Source organism: Pelophylax lessonae, assembly GCF_965119305.1.
Source record: "Pelophylax lessonae genome assembly, chromosome: 8".
Taxonomy (NCBI): Eukaryota; Metazoa; Chordata; class Amphibia; order Anura; family Ranidae; genus Pelophylax; species Pelophylax lessonae.
The window spans coordinates 75,751,042-75,771,304 of NC_138775.1; positions in this window are offsets into that span (position 1 = coordinate 75,751,042).

Sequence of the window (20,263 nt, forward strand, 5' to 3'; positions counted from 1 at the left end):
TATTGATCCGGCCGATGTCGCCCGACATTCGGCCCGTGTGTACTAGGCTTTCGAATTAGGATTCTGCTTTTGTCTGCTGCCTGCTGTGACCTTGACTTGTTCATTGTTCACCTAGTTACAGCCAAGTTCATCTAGTTCAGCCAATTCAAATATATATATATATATATTTAGAACCCTATAATATTGCAGAACCCTATACCCACAGTTGATCCAGAGGATGGTCCGTTTTGTTCCAGATGGGAAAAAAAACTCTTCCTGGTCCCATAAGGGCATTCAGCTATTCCCTAGATCAACAAGCTCTAGTGTTATTGCCTTTAAATATTACTATCCATTTATAGTTTGAGCTTTTAGGAATGCCACTAAAAATGTTTTAAAACAATCTACTGAACTGGCCAGAACCATGTCTACATTTTTACGCTTGCCTTCCATCTATCCTGGACTCCTATCTGTTTGATACATTCCTGCCTTGTGATTCTAGATTGCATTTACTTTACCTGTTGAGTCAGCTGTCACACCTCAATATCACAAAGAATCCACTGCTGTCCACGGGAACCAAGGCAGAGTTATGCACCCTGATAAGCAACGTGGCTTATAATGGCAAATGTGTACGTACGTGAAAACAAAATCTGCCTGTTATTCACTTTAAGGACTTTACTCTTCTCTAGTTTAAGATTTATCTTTGAAATTAAATTAGTGCTCATTAGATATTTCAAGATCCATGAGAGGAAAGGGGTACTTAACCATGAGCGGATAGGTGTACTTGGCAGGCCACTTATTCATGGTGGAGGATGCAGGAAATTAGTGGTAGAAGATTAGTTGCACACTTTTAAACTAACAGCAGCTACAATATTTGGTATGCACTATTCTGAGAGGGCCTTTTCAGAAAATATTAAAGGGGATTAGGATTAAGGGCAATAGACATTAGTTAAACTGTTATTAAACTCAAAACCAAAACTGCATTTTACCAATCATTGAATAAGATGGCTGCACCCTTTTTCCTTTCTTAGGCTTTTTCCCCTCAGTTTTCACCTGGTGATCTGACTAGTGACATACCTCCTGTATTAGAGTGTCCCCTCACTGGATAATTGAGCACAAGGGGCACCGTTGGACAAAGCTTTGTCAATCTGGGGAGAGGGGAGTCTTAGATTTTTTAGCAGATTTTTGTAAATACACTAACAGATTAAAGCCAATCTCCACCTAACACGTTATATGCAGTTAAATCGCATAGGTGCAAAATTGCTCAAAGTACAATTAAAAGAACAAAATCACACTAGCAGTGCTACATACAAATATAAATATATAATATAAATAAGTCCACACGGGGGTGAAAGTACTGCTATTGCAGTTTGCACTCCAGTCCCAAGGTGTTAAGAGATCGGTAAACAGTTCAGGTATTGGAGTCCCAGAACCCCCGTGCTCCAGCGATCTACAATGCATCTCCACCGCACCACTGTGGAGCCCCTGTGGTAATGCACACTCACTGGAAATGGCTTTCAATGCGCTTTAATCAGACCACTTAATTGCTTGTGTCTCCGGGGATGATCTCTGTCCCGCTGCTCACCAGGTCAGGATCCACCCTTGTCCACAGTCATTAACCAGTGAATCGTTATGCTTGGCCAGATTGAGCACTCATTCCATGTGAATATCATGTAAGTAGAATAAAGGAGGAGGGACTCATAGCGTAACTCGCATAAGTTTATTATAAACAAAGCCCCCAGCCCCCTTATAAACAACTCACATTCAATAAAACAACATTGGGCATTGTGTATTCAAAGAACAGTAACCTGACTCTCCAGACGATTCCACCCTCTGACTCTGCCGCTCGGTACCTAGCCGGCAGAGTGCTGTGGTGTGACGCCAGGCGTTACCGTGGTGACCGCGTGCTTACGTTCTTACGCGTTTCGTCATCAAGGACTTCTATGGAGGGCTTCATTATATGCAGTTACAGCAAAAAAATTTTTCTTCCTTTTGGGATAAACATGTACATAAATAAATAAAAGCTGATCATTGTATTAAATGGTTTTCTTCATCTCTGTAACTGTTACTTTCTTCTGGAGAGCTTGTTCTTTTGAAAAAACGTCAGACTTACTGCCTCCATGTGAAACTTGAAGATAAAAGCCTAAAAAAAAAAATGAATGCAGCCATCACATCTAAAAAAATGGTAAGCTCCAATAGAATACATGTTTGCTTTTGGGTTCAATACCACTTTAAAGACACATTACTTGTTTTGTATGATTTTTCCAACAAGATACACCTTTTTGACTTTTGCTACTGTGGCCGGCTGCATCGGCAACTATGTTGTCCATTGTATACACCTTCTAAAACCCAATAAAAGCTTAAACTTATATTAAATAAAAAAAAAAAACACATTATGGGGGCGGGAGTTACCATACACCAAACATGGTTATGCTGCCAAATTCGACAATCTATGTGGTAATTGGTTGAATACTCCAGATATAGCCCAGATGGCTCTAATCTTGAACAGTTTACTAGCTTGACATTGTTCTTCCAATATCTAACCATAAACGTCTAACTCTATTAGCACCATGGCGGTTCCATGATATTTATTGCTTTTATTGGTCCTTTAAGTATAACAAACACACTGTAAAGTTGCTGAGGAAATATTGAATGCTATTTCAACATTAGCTTTTATTGTTCAGGTACTGAGTTCCACAAATGATATTTGTATTTAACAGTTTTTTTGTTTTTTTTATTATATGCACACTATACTGAGTTATTTTGCATAGGTAACCCTGCTTTTAGGGAATTTGCGAGGGGGTTCGTCGTTTCTTTTTTGGAGTTACGTTTTTTGTTTTTAGGCCATGTAAAATAAAATAAAAAAAAAACTATCTGGTTAAAAAAAAAAACTGATTAAGGATATTTTTTTTTTTCCGTTAGTGGAGCTCCCCTTTGACAGTCTGGTGATAACTCATTATATGAATAAATTTGTAAAATAAAAATAAGGTGACAGCGATCCAGAAATGTGTCCCTGTTCACTGTCCTCTTTTAACCCTTCTCTCTTTGTGTGAGGAGAGATTGTACACTGTGGAGCTATCTCAGGCTTCACAGAGAGGAATATGTGTGCTCTTGGCTGCATTCTCTGCATGGTGGCATTAGCAGTGAGGCAGTAACACCACTCCTCCCAATCTGACAGTTTAGCCTCTGGGTTATATTTTTCTGACTATAGTCTATAAATCATATGACAAGCTTCTGGGAAAATAACTGTTCTTGCAGTAAATTGGAACATAGAATTGGAAGGCTGCAGTATAGATGTACGTAGTTGCGAATTTTGATAAGAAAAGTAGTAGCATTCATTAAAGAAAAAATATAGTGTGGTAATTATTCTAATATGGTATTATGTTTTATTATGTATTAATTAAGGTTTGATATGACCTTCATATTTTTTTATTTGATTGATATTTCCTTTAATTATGGTCATGTTGTATATGTGAATTTGTTGGTTCTCCCTCTAGTAGCTATGGCTGTGTATTGGATAATGCTATCAGAATTTGCCTCCAGCAATCCCCATGCTGGCCAAGGGCTCCTCCCACCATCCTCCTGTACAGGAACAAGATAGGATACACATGCACCTGTAATAGGAAGAAACTCTGACCTGAGGCACTCCATCAGAAATAAGGAACATCCACAAGTACAGACTTTAAAATTCTTTACTGTGACAAAAGCATAATGTACAGTCCTTTTTATTGCAACCTTCATCTCCACACTTCCAGTCTCTACGTACAGTACATATTTGGCACAGTGCATCTCCAACACATGCTTAGAATGGCCATCCTACTCTTCCATTGTCCTTACTGCAGGTTCCCAATTAGTAGGTTCTCCAAATGAGCTTGTATGGGTCTACCCTCTAAGGGTTTCTTCCTTAGGCTTCAGGTTTACATATTATTATACCAGAAGTAGCCTATTCCCATCACCATCTGCCCCAGGCTCTTCTGGCTCCAGCTTATATAGAAAATAGTAACTCCACCCCTGTACCAACCCCAGGGAGGGACCTCACTAAAAGGGCTACCTACCCTTACTTACCTTGTTAACATTGGCATATCTGTACAACAATGCTGGAAGAGTAAGGGCAGCTCCAACTTCATAATAAATAGAGCATAATATTATACATAGTATAAAAATAATATCAAGGTACGGTATAACATATGAGCATTACATCTGGCCCAGCACTTAAAATGTTGTAAATTACAGAACAAGAACATGCCTAAAAATGGAGATAAACATTGGTGACTCAAATAAAAGAAACAGGAATTTCACAAATAATAACTAGGATTCCTAGATCCCTATAGTCCCTCCATTCCCCAGTGATAGAATGCTGTTGATGGACATTATAATTCAGTTTGTCTTCTCCAGCCTGGGATAGCATATTTTGTCAATGCAGATCTATCTGCCAACATTCAACTCAGTGAAGCACCAGCAGAACTCAAACAGAATGTCAAACAAGGAGGCATCTGTATTTTGGCGCCAGTAAATGTTCCCATATGACAGCCTTGCCTTTCAGCCTTAATAAGTTGGAACAAGGCCTCCAGAACATACGATAAGTCCAGCCCATACACGTCTAGCACATAGCAGAATAAATAGCAATAGAGTTATCACAGACTAGTCAACCAGCACCCATGTCCCCTCCCAGGAAGCAGGTAGGAACTGGGAACCCATGTCACTGCTGCAGCCTCCACCAGCTCTTCAAAACTGTCAGACTCCTCTTCCATTGTTACCAATGCACACACACCAATAAATGGCTTAGGCACCCTATGATATCTCGGCCATTTCTTGCCCTCCTGGGGTAGAGTGGCTCCCCAAAACTCTCCTGAGGCACCTCCTGATTACAAACAGGCTCTTCTTGTGGCTGTACCACTCTCTCAAAGTTCAGACTAACAGGGCCTCACAATTCTTCCTCTGACTCTAAATCCTCTGGCACTGGAGCAACACAAGACAAAAATATTATTCTCCTGCAAAAAGTGTTCAGGTTGCACTTGGACACAGATTATTGGTCTCTTAAATTATGGCAAGACTGTGCAGCCCCCCGAAAGGCTGGGGAAATCCAGAGAATGCACTACAAAAACAAAAACTGATGGTGCAAGATGGGTGCCCTCTCTGTTTTTGTATTGGAGCAACACATAATGCTGCTGAATCCACTCCTGCCATCTCACCCAGGGTCAACTCCTCCACAGAGGGTAAAAGAGCTGACAACTCCTCTTACTATGCGCTCCCCACAGAAGGGCTCAACCCCAATAGAACAAGAGGAAGTGATCTGCCTGTAGATGGGGACCACTTCATGGGCGTGCTCACTAGTGCCTGGGATCAGGCAGGATTGTGGTCATGCAAAGATCAGTATTAAGGCAGAACCCCAGAACTTAAAATCAAGCAGTCCACCTTGCACAGTATTTCATAAACTTAAGTCTCTTCACAGTAAAACACTCTTTCCGTGACACTGTACACCTTATCTTTTGAGGGGAAACCACAAAGCCTGAGTTCCACTCCACTAGCTAGTTCACTCCCAGCGACAGAACAGAGATCCCGCCATGCACTGTGCATGGATCTCTACACATACACAAGTTAACTCCTTCACTCTCTTGTACTTGCAGCTAGGTCTATAGAGTTTCTATGCCACGGATTTGGTCCCAAATGCTGTGGGGCACCGACCCTTAGAGCACTGCCCCCATTGCTAACCAGAGAACCTATCACCCATGCCAGGTACCACTCTCCCACTGGCTAGCTGCTAGAGCATTCCCACCAGTCCTGGTTACTCATAGCAATGGCATGTTGGACACCTTCCTGCCATCTCAGTGCATGATTAACCCCTTCATAATGGTTATCTTACTTCTCCTTTTCATCCCAATGTGTGTGTTTAGGTCCTGTTCTTTTGAAATACCATGTATCCTAATGCACCCCTTTTGATTACTTTAGACCCAGATTTCAACAGTTAATAACTTTAGTGAACATTTCAGCAGTACAGTGCATAGCACAGCACACATAAGACACAATTCATCCCTAACTACCTAATGTTGGCTGCCCAGTTTATACCTTACCCAAAGTCGACAAGTCCTTAGCATCAGCCCTTTACTGGAGGTATCCTGTCTCCAGAGGAGATCCCATGTGAGTGTCTCAGGTATGGGAGAGGAGACCCTGCACTCTGAAGGGACGACATGGCTCAACATGCCCAACTCAGCACTCCTATGTGGAAAAACCTCCTTGCTCTCAAGCCCTCCCCTCCTAAATATATCAACCCAAGAAAAACCCAGGAAAAGAGTCCAGTTACTGCTAACCACTTCCCATCCCAGACAGGCCCATACTAACTACACAGCTACATAGTGCAAATACCTAACAGCAAAAATACATTTAATGGTACCCTGTAAGCACCTGCTTACACTCTGCTCACCAATGGCATATGGACTAGAAGTGGGAGAGCATAAATGCTCTGTCTCTGACTGCCTAGTAAGGTCTTATTTGTTGCTAATGACCTCTTCCAAAACTGCGCTTTTCTCCCTTGGCCCTTGTAAATCATGGGGTTATTCTTAGTCAGGGAGGACTTCAAAAAGAAAGGCATAACACCTCCTGCAGCATGTCCATGGTGAGATAACAGCCATTAATGGCTTACAGTCTGGACACACCAGCACCAGGGTCTCACTCATCCTACACCTGCACAGGCAAAACCTCTTCCTAAGCACCAGTCTCAGTCCTGTGTCCACAGTCACTCTCCTGTAGATGGGTACCTTCCATCGGGGCTGAACCTCCTCCTTAGAAGTGAAATGAAACATTGCAGTGCTCTTGTTTGCACATGCTGAACGACCAGTGCACTGCCCACAACTGATCACAGACCACTCTCCTCCCATCTTTGCCTTCCAGCAATGCTCCATGCTGCAATGCTGACACATCTTCAGGTGGTGGCTTACCCCATCCTGCCGACTACACCAAATGTAAGCAGGGTCTAACCATGTTGGCTAAGGGCCCCTCCCACAATCCGTCTGCACAGGAACAAGCACAGGAACCTGCAAAAGGTAACGCAAGCACAACTTTTCAGATCGCGCTGCACTGCAGTACCATGGGATTTGGTGGCTGCAAATGCATTTGGAGTGCTATTATCAATTAGTGGAACTCACGCACGTCTTGAAGCGTGTTCACTTGCAGTGCGGGAAACAAACACAAATTGTGCCTTTCCAATATATTGTTCCAGTGTGAATCAGCCCTTGTACTACAACAAGGAGAACTCTAAAATACCATAATTATGCACCAATACTAAGCAGACAGTAGAACATGCTTAGATAAAAACAACAAAGCCCTCGGTACAAAAGCTGTATAAATAAAATACACATATATTATACAAAATTAAAACCATAACTAGAGGCATAGTTTGAAAAAAATTTTAACACATGATTATTTACATGAGCTGATCTCACACACCACACACTCACGTACTTAAATGGTTGTATGTTACCTCTAAATATTCAGTTGAGTCTTTTTTGCACATGAAAATTAATGATAATTATTGCATGTGTGCCTGATAATTTTCTCAATGTTATATAATCTTACAGCTGGAAGGTACGGTCTAAATTTATAAAATTGTCCCTAGTCACCATAGATGAGGACAGAAAGAAAGAGCATTTGTCATTTCACCGCACAACGTGAACTTATTTCTCTTTTCAACTCATCCTCTCCCTTTCTTTCAATAAATGATTAACCTAAGATGAATTGAAGATAAATTGGACTCAGAAAGGACAGACCTTTTTGGAAGTCTTTTGGATTATTGCCATGTAATAAAGGTTAAAAAAATATGGACAGTTTATATTCCAAGAGCATCATATTGATGTTGAGTTTTGCACTTGCATACATGCAGTTGTCTTAATTTGAATGTTATGTTTGTTGCCTGCTCTCTTCTTGTTTTACTATACATTTAAAAAAAAAAAAAAAAGACTAATTGTAAGAATTAAACATAATTTTCTTTTTTTTTAAATTCAAATCATTTTATATATTTAAAGCAGTGTTACATCTGAAAGCAAACATTTACTATTTTGCCACTTACTAATTCTTAGATGTGATGACTACATTCATTTTTTTAGGCTTTCTTTCTTATATTTTCTATATGATTCAGCCAGAATATCTGTTTTTCACAGCACGAGCTCTCCAGCAGAGAATTTCAGTTAACATTGATGAGGTAAACCATTTATTGCTGGCAGAGTTGCCTAAAATGATCAGCTTTTATTTATTCATGCAAAAACCTTTATCCCAAAAGAAAAGAAACTGTTTGCTGCAACTGCTTATAAAGTGTGAGCTGCAGTTTGGCTTCAATTTGTTAGCATGTGTAAATATGCTAATACATCTATTACCTAATCTAAAAATCTAGGAAAAAGCCTAAATAAAATGAATACAGTCACTACGTCTAATGCTTTTTAAGCTGCAATATAATACATTTTTGGTTTTGGGTAGGGTTGAGCGGACACCTAGATGTCCGTGTTCGACGGGTTCGGCCGAACTTTAAAAAAAAGTCCGGGTCCGTGTCCCGGACTTTTACCGAACTTTTCCCGGACACCGAACCCCATTGAAGTCAATGGGGACCCGAACTTTAAGGCACTAAAATGGCTCTAAAACACCAAAGGAAAGGGCTAGAGTGCTGCAAATGGCAGCAAAACGTAATTAAGAGCATGGCAAGTGCTCTGCAAACAAATGTGGATAGGGAAATAACTTAAAACAACAAAAAAAAACAGAAAAATAAAACAATGTTCTTCTTCATCTCTGAAGGACGAGGCCCATATGGAGTAGGAGGGAGGTTGAGGTGGTGGTGGATGTGGCGGTGACATAGGCGTGCGCACAGGGTGTGCTGGGTGTGCCTGGGCACACCCTAATCACCTAGGGCACATAGCATTGCCAGTGAGGAGATGGGAAAGATCTCCCTGGGACCTGCTCTGCTCTATTTCTCCTTGCCTACAGGTACATGGCCCCGATACATTACTCTCCCTGCTGGCAAACACATGCATGTGTATTTCAACTTTGGGGTGCACACCTTAATGCAATAGGCTGCGCACACCTATGGGCGGTGTAGGTGGAAGCGGCGGTGGAGGAGGACCAGGGCCGGATTAACAGCATCATGGGCTTGGTGCTGAGGATTTTGAAGGGCCTTAAGGGCCGTGCCTTGCCATGCACCCAGAGGAGGAAGGGTGCAGCCATGCATGCCTAATTCAACATGGGATGCTGTCTCTGAAGCCCATAAACACATCCATGCATCGCCAACTGTCCCTCCTTGTCCAGCCTTCACGCTGTGTGGGGAGGTTCTGAGGGTGCTGCCTGGGGAAGCGAGCATAGAAGCCAGACTTCTGTGTTTACAAGTGACAGAAGAGCGGTAACAGTGAATATGGCCAACCCGGGGCCTATATAAAAGGTAGGGGCCTGGAGCTGCAGCTCCAATAGCCCCTACATTAATCTGGCCCTGAGGAGGAGGACGAGGTAGCCAACACTGCTTCTTTTCAAAAATTTTAAATGAGGGTACACCCCAAAAGAGTGAGAAAGAGCAAAAATGGAACAATGGGTGGGTAAGGTCGGTATCCATTGCTATTCTGCATAAGGTACGGAAAAGTCCCGTGGGATCCATGCCTGGTTCATTTTAATGAACGTGAGCTTGTCCACATTGTCTCTGGACAGGCGGCTGCGCTTGTCTGTTATAACGCCCCCAGCCGTGCTAAATACCCGTTCAGATAATACACTGGCTGCAGGGCACGCCAGCACCTCCAAGGCGTAAAGGGCAAGCTCAGGCCATGTGCCCAATTTGGAGACCCAGAAGTTGAAGGGGGCAGACCCGTCATTCACTACATGTAGGCGTGTGCACACATACTGCTCCACCATGTTGGTAAAATGCTGCCTCCTGCTAAGACGTTCCATCTGAGCTGCTGGTGCTGCTGTTTGTTGTGGCGTGCTGACAAAGCTTTTCCACATTTCGGCCATGCTAACCCTGCCTTCTGAGGTGCTGGCGGTGCCCTGGTTGCGTTGGCGACCTCCTCCTCCTCCTCCTCTGCCTTGTGCTTCCACTGTGGCCCCGCTGTCAGATGGGAATGCCAGCAGCATGGCGTCTACCAGCGTGCGCTTGTACTCGCGCATCTTGCGATCGCGCTCCAGTGAGTGAATTAAGGACGGTACGTTGTCCTTGTAACGGGGATCCAGCAGCGTGGCCACCCAGTAATCAGCACAAGTTAGAATGTGGGCAACTCGGCGGTCGTTGTGGAGACACTGCAGCATGTAATCGCTCATGTGTGCCAGGCTGCCCAGAGGCGACGAAAGGCTGTCCTCTGTGGGAGGTGTATCGTCCGTGTCCTCTGTATCCCCCCAGCCACGCACCAGTGATGGCCATGAGCTGGCCTGGGTGCCACCCTGCTGTGAACATGGTTCCATCTCCTCCTCCAGCTCCTCCTCCTCCTCATCCTCCTCATCCTCCAGAACTGTGCCCCTGCTGGACAATTGTGTCCCTGGCGTTTGTGTGTGCAGGAACCCACCCTCGGAGCCCCTTGCGAATGACTGCCCTGAAAGCCTTTGAAATGTTACCTCTTCATCCTCCTCCTCCTCCTCCTCATCCTGTGCCACATCCTCTTCCATCATCGCCCAAATTGTTTTTTCAAGGAGGCATAGAAGTGGGATAGTTAAGCTGAGAATGGCGTCATTGCCACTGGCCATGTTGGTGGAGTACCCAAAACAGCGCAACAAGGCACAATATATGCAAATGTCAAATATGCAAACTATGCCGCAATTTAATGTTTTTTACACCAAAAGGGTGTGTATTGAATAGCGGAATAGGATAAAAAACTGTGTATCTCACACGTACAAACACAGACTAGGCCCGATTAAATTTTTTCCTACCCTAAAGGGAGGATGAGGAAGAGGAGTATGGAACATGCAGCACCCTCAAATCTTCAGAAGTATGAGATGAACCCCAAAAACTTGGAAAGGTGGATCTCTCTCACACGTACCAACACAGACTATCCCCCAATTTAACTGATCCCCAAAGGTTTTTGATTAAATAGCAGAATAGAAAATATGATCCAAAAAAAGTGTATGTATATCACACGTACACAACCACACTAGGCACCAATTACTATTGTTTGTACCCCTAAAAGGCTAGATGAGGAGTAGGGGGGGTATGGAACAGGCAGCACCCTCAAACCTTCAGAAGTATGAGATGAACCCCAACAACTTGGAAAGGTGGATCTCTCTCACACGTACCAACACAGACTATCCCCCAATTTAACTGATCCCCAAAGGTTTTTGATTAAATAGCGGAATAGAAAATATGATCCAAAAAAAGTGTATGTATATCACACGTACACAACCACACTAGGCCCCAATTACTATTGTTTGTACCCCTAAAAGGCTAGGAGTAGGGGGAGTATGGAACAGGCAGCACCCTCAAACCTTCAGAAGTATGAGATGAACCCCAACAACTTGGAAAGGTGGATCTCTCTCACACGTACCAACACAGACTATCCCCCAATTTAACTGATCCCCAAAGGTTTTTGATTAAATAGCGGAATAGAAAATATGATCCAAAAAAAGTGTATGTATATCACACGTACACAACCACACTAGGCCCCAATTACTATTGTTTGTACCCCTAAAAGGCTTGATGAGGAGTAGGGGGGGTATGGAACAGGCAGCACCCTCAAATCTTCAGAAGTATGAGATGAACCCCAAAAACTTGGAAAGGTGGATCTCTCTCACACGTACCAACACAGACTATCCCCCAATTTAACTGATCCCCAAAGGTTTTTGATTAAATAGCGGAATAGAAAATATGATCCAAAAAAAGTGTATGTATATCACACGTACACAACCACACTAGGCCCCAATTACTATTGTTTGTACCCCTAAAAGGCTAGATGAGGAGTAGGGGGGGTATGGAACAGGCAGCACCCTCAAATCTTCAGAAGTATGAGATGAACCCCAAAAACTTGGAAAGGTGGATCTCTCTCACACGTACCAACACAGACTATCCCCCAATTTAACTGATCCCCAAAGGTTTTTGATTAAATAGCGGAATAGAAAATATGATCCAAAAAAAGTGTATGTATATCACACGTACACAACCACACTAGGCCCCAATTACTATTGTTTGTACCCCTAAAAGGCTAGATGAGGAGTAGGGGGGGTATGGAACAGGCAGCACCCTCAAACCTTCAGAAGTATGAGATGAACCCCAACAACTTGGAAAGGTGGATCTCTCTCACACGTACCAACACAGACTATCCCCCAATTTAACTGATCCCCAAAGGTTTTTGATTAAATAGCGGAATAGAAAATATGATCCAAAAAAAGTGTATGTATATCACACGTACACAACCACACTAGGCCCCAATTACTATTGTTTGTACCCCTAAAAGGCTAGATGAGGAGTAGGGGGGGTATGGAACAGGCAGCACCCTCAAACCTTCAGAAGTATGAGATGAACCCCAACAACTTGGAAAGGTGGATCTCTCTCACACGTACCAACACAGACTATCCCCCAATTTAACTGATCCCCAAAGGTTTTTGATTAAATAGCGGAATAGAAAATATGATCCAAAAAAAGTGTATGTATATCACACGTACACAACCACACTAGGCCCCAATTACTATTGTTTGTACCCCTAAAAGGCTAGGAGTAGGGGGAGTATGGAACAGGCAGCACCCTCAAACCTTCAGAAGTATGAGATGAACCCCAACAACTTGGAAAGGTGGATCTCTCTCACACGTACCAACACAGACTATCCCCCAATTTAACTGATCCCCAAAGGTTTTTGATTAAATAGCGGAATAGAAAATATGATCCAAAAAAAGTGTATGTATATCACACGTACACAACCACACTAGGCCCCAATTACTATTGTTTGTACCCCTAAAAGGCTAGGAGTAGGGGGAGTATGGAACAGGCAGCACCCTCAAACCTTCAGAAGTATGAGATGAACCCCAACAACTTGGAAAGGTGGATCTCTCTCACACGTACCAACACAGACTATCCCCCAATTTAACTGATCCCCAAAGGTTTTTGATTAAATAGCGGAATAGAAAATATGATCCAAAAAAAGTGTATGTATATCACACGTACACAACCACACTAGGCCCCAATTACTATTGTTTGTACCCCTAAAAGGCTAGATGAGGAGTAGGGGGGGTATGGAACAGGCAGCACCCTCAAATCTTCAGAAGTATGAGATGAACCCCAAAAACTTGGAAAGGTGGATCTCTCTCACACGTACCAACACAGACTATCCCCCAATTTAACTGATCCCCAAAGGTTTTTGATTAAATAGCGGAATAGAAAATATGATCCAAAAAAAGTGTATGTATATCACACGTACACAACCACACTAGGCCCCAATTACTATTGTTTGTACCCCTAAAAGGCTAGATGAGGAGTAGGGGGGGTATGGAACAGGCAGCACCCTCAAATCTTCAGAAGTATGAGATGAACCCCAAAAACTTGGAAAGGTGGATCTCTCTCACACGTACCAACACAGACTATCCCCCAATTTAACTGATCCCCAAAGGTTTTTGATTAAATAGCGGAATAGAAAATATGATCCAAAAAAAGTGTATGTATATCACACGTACACAACCACACTAGGCCCCAATTACTATTGTTTGTACCCCTAAAAGGCTAGATGAGGAGTAGGGGGGGTATGGAACAGGCAGCACCCTCAAACCTTCAGAAGTATGAGATGAACCCCAACAACTTGGAAAGGTGGATCTCTCTCACACGTACCAACACAGACTATCCCCCAATTTAACTGATCCCCAAAGGTTTTTGATTAAATAGCGGAATAGAAAATATGATCCAAAAAAAGTGTATGTATATCACACGTACACAACCACACTAGGCCCCAATTACTATTGTTTGTACCCCTAAAAGGCTAGATGAGGAGTAGGGGGGGTATGGAACAGGCAGCACCCTCAAACCTTCAGAAGTATGAGATGAACCCCAACAACTTGGAAAGGTGGATCTCTCTCACACGTACCAACACAGACTATCCCCCAATTTAACTGATCCCCAAAGGTTTTTGATTAAATAGCGGAATAGAAAATATGATCCAAAAAAAGTGTATGTATATCACACGTACACAACCACACTAGGCCCCAATTACTATTGTTTGTACCCCTAAAAGGCTAGGAGTAGGGGGAGTATGGAACAGGCAGCACCCTCAAACCTTCAGAAGTATGAGATGAACCCCAACAACTTGGAAAGGTGGATCTCTCTCACACGTACCAACACAGACTATCCCCCAATTTAACTGATCCCCAAAGGTTTTTGATTAAATAGCGGAATAGAAAATATGATCCAAAAAAAGTGTATGTATATCACACGTACACAACCACACTAGGCCCCAATTACTATTGTTTGTACCCCTAAAAGGCTAGGAGTAGGGGGAGTATGGAACAGGCAGCACCCTCAAACCTTCAGAAGTATGAGATGAACCCCAACAACTTGGAAAGGTGGATCTCTCTCACACGTACCAACACAGACTATCCCCCAATTTAACTGATCCCCAAAGGTTTTTGATTAAATAGCGGAATAGAAAATATGATCCAAAAAAAGTGTATGTATATCACACGTACACAACCACACTAGGCCCCAATTACTATTGTTTGTACCCCTAAAAGGCTAGATGAGGAGTAGGGGGGGTATGGAACAGGCAGCACCCTCAAATCTTCAGAAGTATGAGATGAACCCCAAAAACTTGGAAAGGTGGATCTCTCTCACACGTACCAACACAGACTATCCCCCAATTTAACTGATCCCCAAAGGTTTTTGATTAAATAGCGGAATAGAAAATATGATCCAAAAAAAGTGTATGTATATCACACGTACACAACCACACTAGGCCCCAATTACTATTGTTTGTACCCCTAAAAGGCTAGATGAGGAGTAGGGGGGGTATGGAACAGGCAGCACCCTCAAATCTTCAGAAGTATGAGATGAACCCCAAAAACTTGGAAAGGTGGATCTCTCTCACACGTACCAACACAGACTATCCCCCAATTTAACTGATCCCCAAAGGTTTTTGATTAAATAGCGGAATAGAAAATATGATCCAAAAAAAGTGTATGTATATCACACGTACACAACCACACTAGGCCCCAATTACTATTGTTTGTACCCCTAAAAGGCTAGATGAGGAGTAGGGGGGGTATGGAACAGGCAGCACCCTCAAACCTTCAGAAGTATGAGATGAACCCCAACAACTTGGAAAGGTGGATCTCTCTCACACGTACCAACACAGACTATCCCCCAATTTAACTGATCCCCAAAGGTTTTTGATTAAATAGCGGAATAGAAAATATGATCCAAAAAAAGTGTATGTATATCACACGTACACAACCACACTAGGCCCCAATTACTATTGTTTGTACCCCTAAAAGGCTAGGAGTAGGGGGAGTATGGAACAGGCAGCACCCTCAAACCTTCAGAAGTATGAGATGAACCCCAACAACTTGGAAAGGTGGATCTCTCTCACACGTACCAACACAGACTATCCCCCAATTTAACTGATCCCCAAAGGTTTTTGATTAAATAGCGGAATAGAAAATATGATCCAAAAAAAGTGTATGTATATCACACGTACACAACCACACTAGGCCCCAATTACTATTGTTTGTACCCCTAAAAGGCTAGATGAGGAGTAGGGGGGGTATGGAACAGGCAGCACCCTCAAACCTTCAGAAGTATGAGATGAACCCCAACAACTTGGAAAGGTGGATCTCTCTCACACGTACCAACACAGACTATCCCCCAATTTAACTGATCCCCAAAGGTTTTTGATTAAATAGCGGAATAGAAAATATGATCCAAAAAAAGTGTATGTATATCACACGTACACAACCACACTAGGCCCCAATTACTATTGTTTGTACCCCTAAAAGGCTAGATGAGGAGTAGGGGGGGTATGGAACAGGCAGCACCCTCAAACCTTCAGAAGTATGAGATGAACCCCAACAACTTGGAAAGGTGGATCTCTCTCACACGTACCAACACAGACTATCCCCCAATTTAACTGATCCCCAAAGGTTTTTGATTAAATAGCGGAATAGAAAATATGATCCAAAAAAAGTGTATGTATATCACACGTACACAACCACACTAGGCCCCAATTACTATTGTTTGTACCCCTAAAAGGCTAGGAGTAGGGGGAGTATGGAACAGGCAGCACCCTCAAACCTTCAGAAGTATGAGATGAACCCCAACAACTTGGAAAGGTGGATCTCTCTCACACGTACCAACACAGACTATCCCCCAATTTAACTGATCCCCAAAGGTTTTTGATTAAATAGCGGAATAGAAAATATGATCCAAAAAAAGTGTATGTATATCACACGTACACAACCACACTAGGCCCCAATTACTATTGTTTGTACCCCTAAAAGGCTAGATGAGGAGTAGGGGGAGTATGGAACAGGCAGCACCCTCAAATCTTCAGAAGTATGAGATTGTGTTCACTGTACCCCACAAAGATTGAGTTCACTGCACCCCACAATGATTGTGTTCACTGCACCCCACAAAGATTGTGTTCACTGCACCTCACAAAGATTGTGTTCACTGTACCCCCCAAAGATTGTGTTCACTGCACCCCACAAAGATTCTGTTCACTGTACCCCACAAAGATTGTGTTCACTGCACCCTAAAAGGATGTTGTTCACTGCACCCCACAAAGATTGTGTTCACTGCACCCTAAAAGGATGTTGTTCACTGCACCCCAAAAAGATTGTGTTCACTGTACCCCCCCAAAGATTGTGTTCACTGCACCCCACAAAGATTGTGTTCACTGCACCCCAAAAAGATTGTGTTCACTGTACCCCCCAAAGATTGTGTTCACTGCACCCCAAAAAGATTGTGTTCACTGTACCCCCCAAAGATTGTGTTCACTGCACCCCACAAAGATTCTGTTCACTGTACCCCACAAAGATTGTGTTCACTGTACCCCCCCAAAGATTGTGTTCACTGCACCCCACAAAGATTCTGTTCACTGCACCCCACAAAGGATTTTGTTCACTGCACCCCAAAAAGATTGTGTTCACTGCACCCCAAAAAGGATTTTGATCACTGCACCCCAAAAAGGATGTTGTTCACTGCACCCCAAAAATGATTTTGTTCACTCCACCCCAAAAAGATTGTGTTCACTGCACCCCACAAAGATTGTGTTCACTGCACCCCAAAAAGATTGTGTTCACTGTACCCCCCAAAGATTGTGTTCACTGCACCCCACAAAGATTCTGTTCACTGTACCCCACAAAGATTGTGTTCACTGCACCCCAAAAAGATTGTGTTCACTGCACCCCAAAAAAGGATGTTGTTCACTGCACCCCAAAAAGGATGTTGTTCACTCCACCCCAAAAAGATTGTGTTCACTGCACCCCACAAAGATTGTGTTCACTGCACCCCAAAAATGATTTTGTTCACTGCACCCCAAAAAGGATTTTGTTCACTGCACCCCAAAAAGGATGTTGTTCACTCCACCCCAAAAAGATTGTGTTCACTGCACCCCAAAAAGATTGTGTTCACTGCACCCCACAAAGGATTTTGTTCACTGCACCCCAAAAAGATTGTGTTCACTGCACCCCAAAAAGGATGTTGTTCACTGCACCCCAAAAAGGATTTTGTTCACTGCACCCCAAAAAGATTGTGTTCACTGCACCCCACAAAGGATTTTGTTCACTGCACCCCACAAAGATTGTGTTCACTGCACACCAAAAAGGATTGTGTTCACTGCACCCCAAAAAGATTTTGTTCACTGCACCCCAAAAAGATTGTGTTCACTGCAGCCCAAAAAGATTGTGTTCACTGCAGCCCAAAAAGATTGTGTTCACTGCAGCCCAAAAAGATTGTGTTCACTGCAGCCCAAAAAGATTGTGTTCACTGCAGCTCACACACAGAAAAATGGATGTGGATCACTGACACCTGCCTATCTCCAATCCCACACCACACAGCAATATCGATTGTAGTTTGTAGAACACAGTTTCCCTAAAATTCAGCAGACTCTGTCCCTAACAGGATTGAGAAGAGATCGTAGATCAGGATTGAGTGCAGATTCACCCCACCCCCCACACAGCAATATCGATTGTAGTTTGTAGAAGACACTGACCCTATAATTCAGCAGACTCTATCCCTAAAATGCCTACAACTCGCCCTGCCTAAACACTCCGACCTGTCCCTCAATTCTATCCGGACACAAATGGTTTTTTCCTGCCTATCTTTCCCTAATCAGCAGCCAGCACGTTGATGTGTGCTCTGTCCCTGATATAAGCAGCATAATGACGCCGCTGCGGCTGCCTCGAACTTATAAAGACTTGGTCACATGCTTCAGACGGCCAATCACAGCTACTAAGACATTTGCAGGCATGGCTGGGATGGCTTAAGGCACACCAGTTAAACGATTGTTGATTGGCTGTTGAAAGCCCGCCATGAAAAGAGCGCCAAAGCATGCAAAACCCGGAAATAAAACGACCGAACACGGATTTTTACCCGAACATACAGTAAAGTGTCCGTGTCCGTGTTCGGGTACAAAAAATCCAATTATTCGGTACGAACACGAATAATACAGTCCGTGTTCGCTCAACACTAGTTTTGGGTTTAATACTTCTTTATGCTTTAACATTATTAACTTTAAGGCTGGGTTCACATATGCGCAGCCATGGGTTCGTGCCTGGGATCAGGTGTGTGTCTATTCACTGGTTCAGGTGCAATTCAGGTCCAAATTTTTGCCTGAATGTGCACCTGAACCAGACCCAAACACACACAGGACTCTTTTCAAATCTGCTCCGCGGCTGCCCCAGACCTGTGTGAACCGGGTCCATTGAGAGCAGCAATCCTCCCTGTCTACCTTTTTTTTGTATGGTTGATTACAATATTTCTAATACTTTGTTTCTGCTCTGCTTTATCATTAAATACTACACTATTGAAAGGGAGGAAGGTGCCTTACTATCATGGGGCTGGTGTCTGTCAATATGTTCTGCTGATTTCATGTTTTTAGGGGAATGGTTACCCCAATTTCCTTTTAACAAAATTTCCAATAAATGCAACTCTTTTTAACTAAATTGTCGGTTGTATTACTCTGATAGAAGGTTTCAACACCTCTAAAGTCCAATTATTTCTGTTTGACTACTTCTTCTTTGGGAGTACTTTGTGTAATTAGGTCAAGCTTCTATATACGTCACCAATGGCCTTGATTAGGGTCAACGGAAACATGTCCAGTTCTTTCTTCTTGTCTCGTGATACTAGACAAGAATGTCCATTTTCACCACTTCAGTTTGCATTGGCATTGGCCCTTGGTACTGTGTTGAGACAAGCGGTGGAGGTGAGAGGCTTCTGCAGAAGCAAAAATGAGGAAAAAAAGCTCTCTCTGCAGATGATATGTTACTGTATTTTGCTGTTGCTCAAGGTTCAGTGGTTACTGCAATTTCTGTCATAGAAAAGTTTGCTACTTTTTCCAGTCTTACAATCAACTGGATTAAGTCTATAGTACTCCCCTTGGATCCCCTCTGAGACCCTCTCCCTCCTGCAGTATTACGACTTATTGTGAATGTAAAGGTTAAATATTTAGTGGCGTTTATTTCTACTCATCTTAAGGAATATATCCCCCACAATTTGCTACCACTACTTCAGAAATTTAGATCTCAGAGCAAAGTTTGGTGTAAGTTGCCAATCGCTGTAGCAGGTCATACTAATCTCTTGCAAATTATTTTGATGCCACAATTAATATATTATTTACACAATTCACCTTGTAAGATTCCGCAAAAATATTTCAAGAGAATCGGTACGATTTTTTTGAGACCTAATATGGGGTAATAGGCCCGCAAAAATTAAATGTGAATATTTACAATGCCCAAATGATCAAGGGGGGCTTTTGCCACCAAATCCTTGGATATATATTTTCTGGCGGCCCAACTCCAACATCCTGCAGGCTGAGAAAAAGGTGGTCTCCATATATCTTCTTATAATATACCTAGTTTTTTACTCCACAGTGACATCTTTTATTGGCCTTGGACTCATCTATTCCACCTTTTAACCACTTATCTGGCATTCTATCTAATCTATGTCAGAACTATTGAAGGCTAAAAAGGAATAATATAAGGCCCACACATATTATTTTATACATATTGTTATATTGGGCAGCCTAGCAACCATTTTGTCATGAGGTGATTGTAAGTTCATTGTCCTTGGGTAAGATTTCTTACGGACAATTTTAAAGTCTCAGCAAAGACTTTTACTAGCCATAAATTAAAGAGGCCCTGACATCAC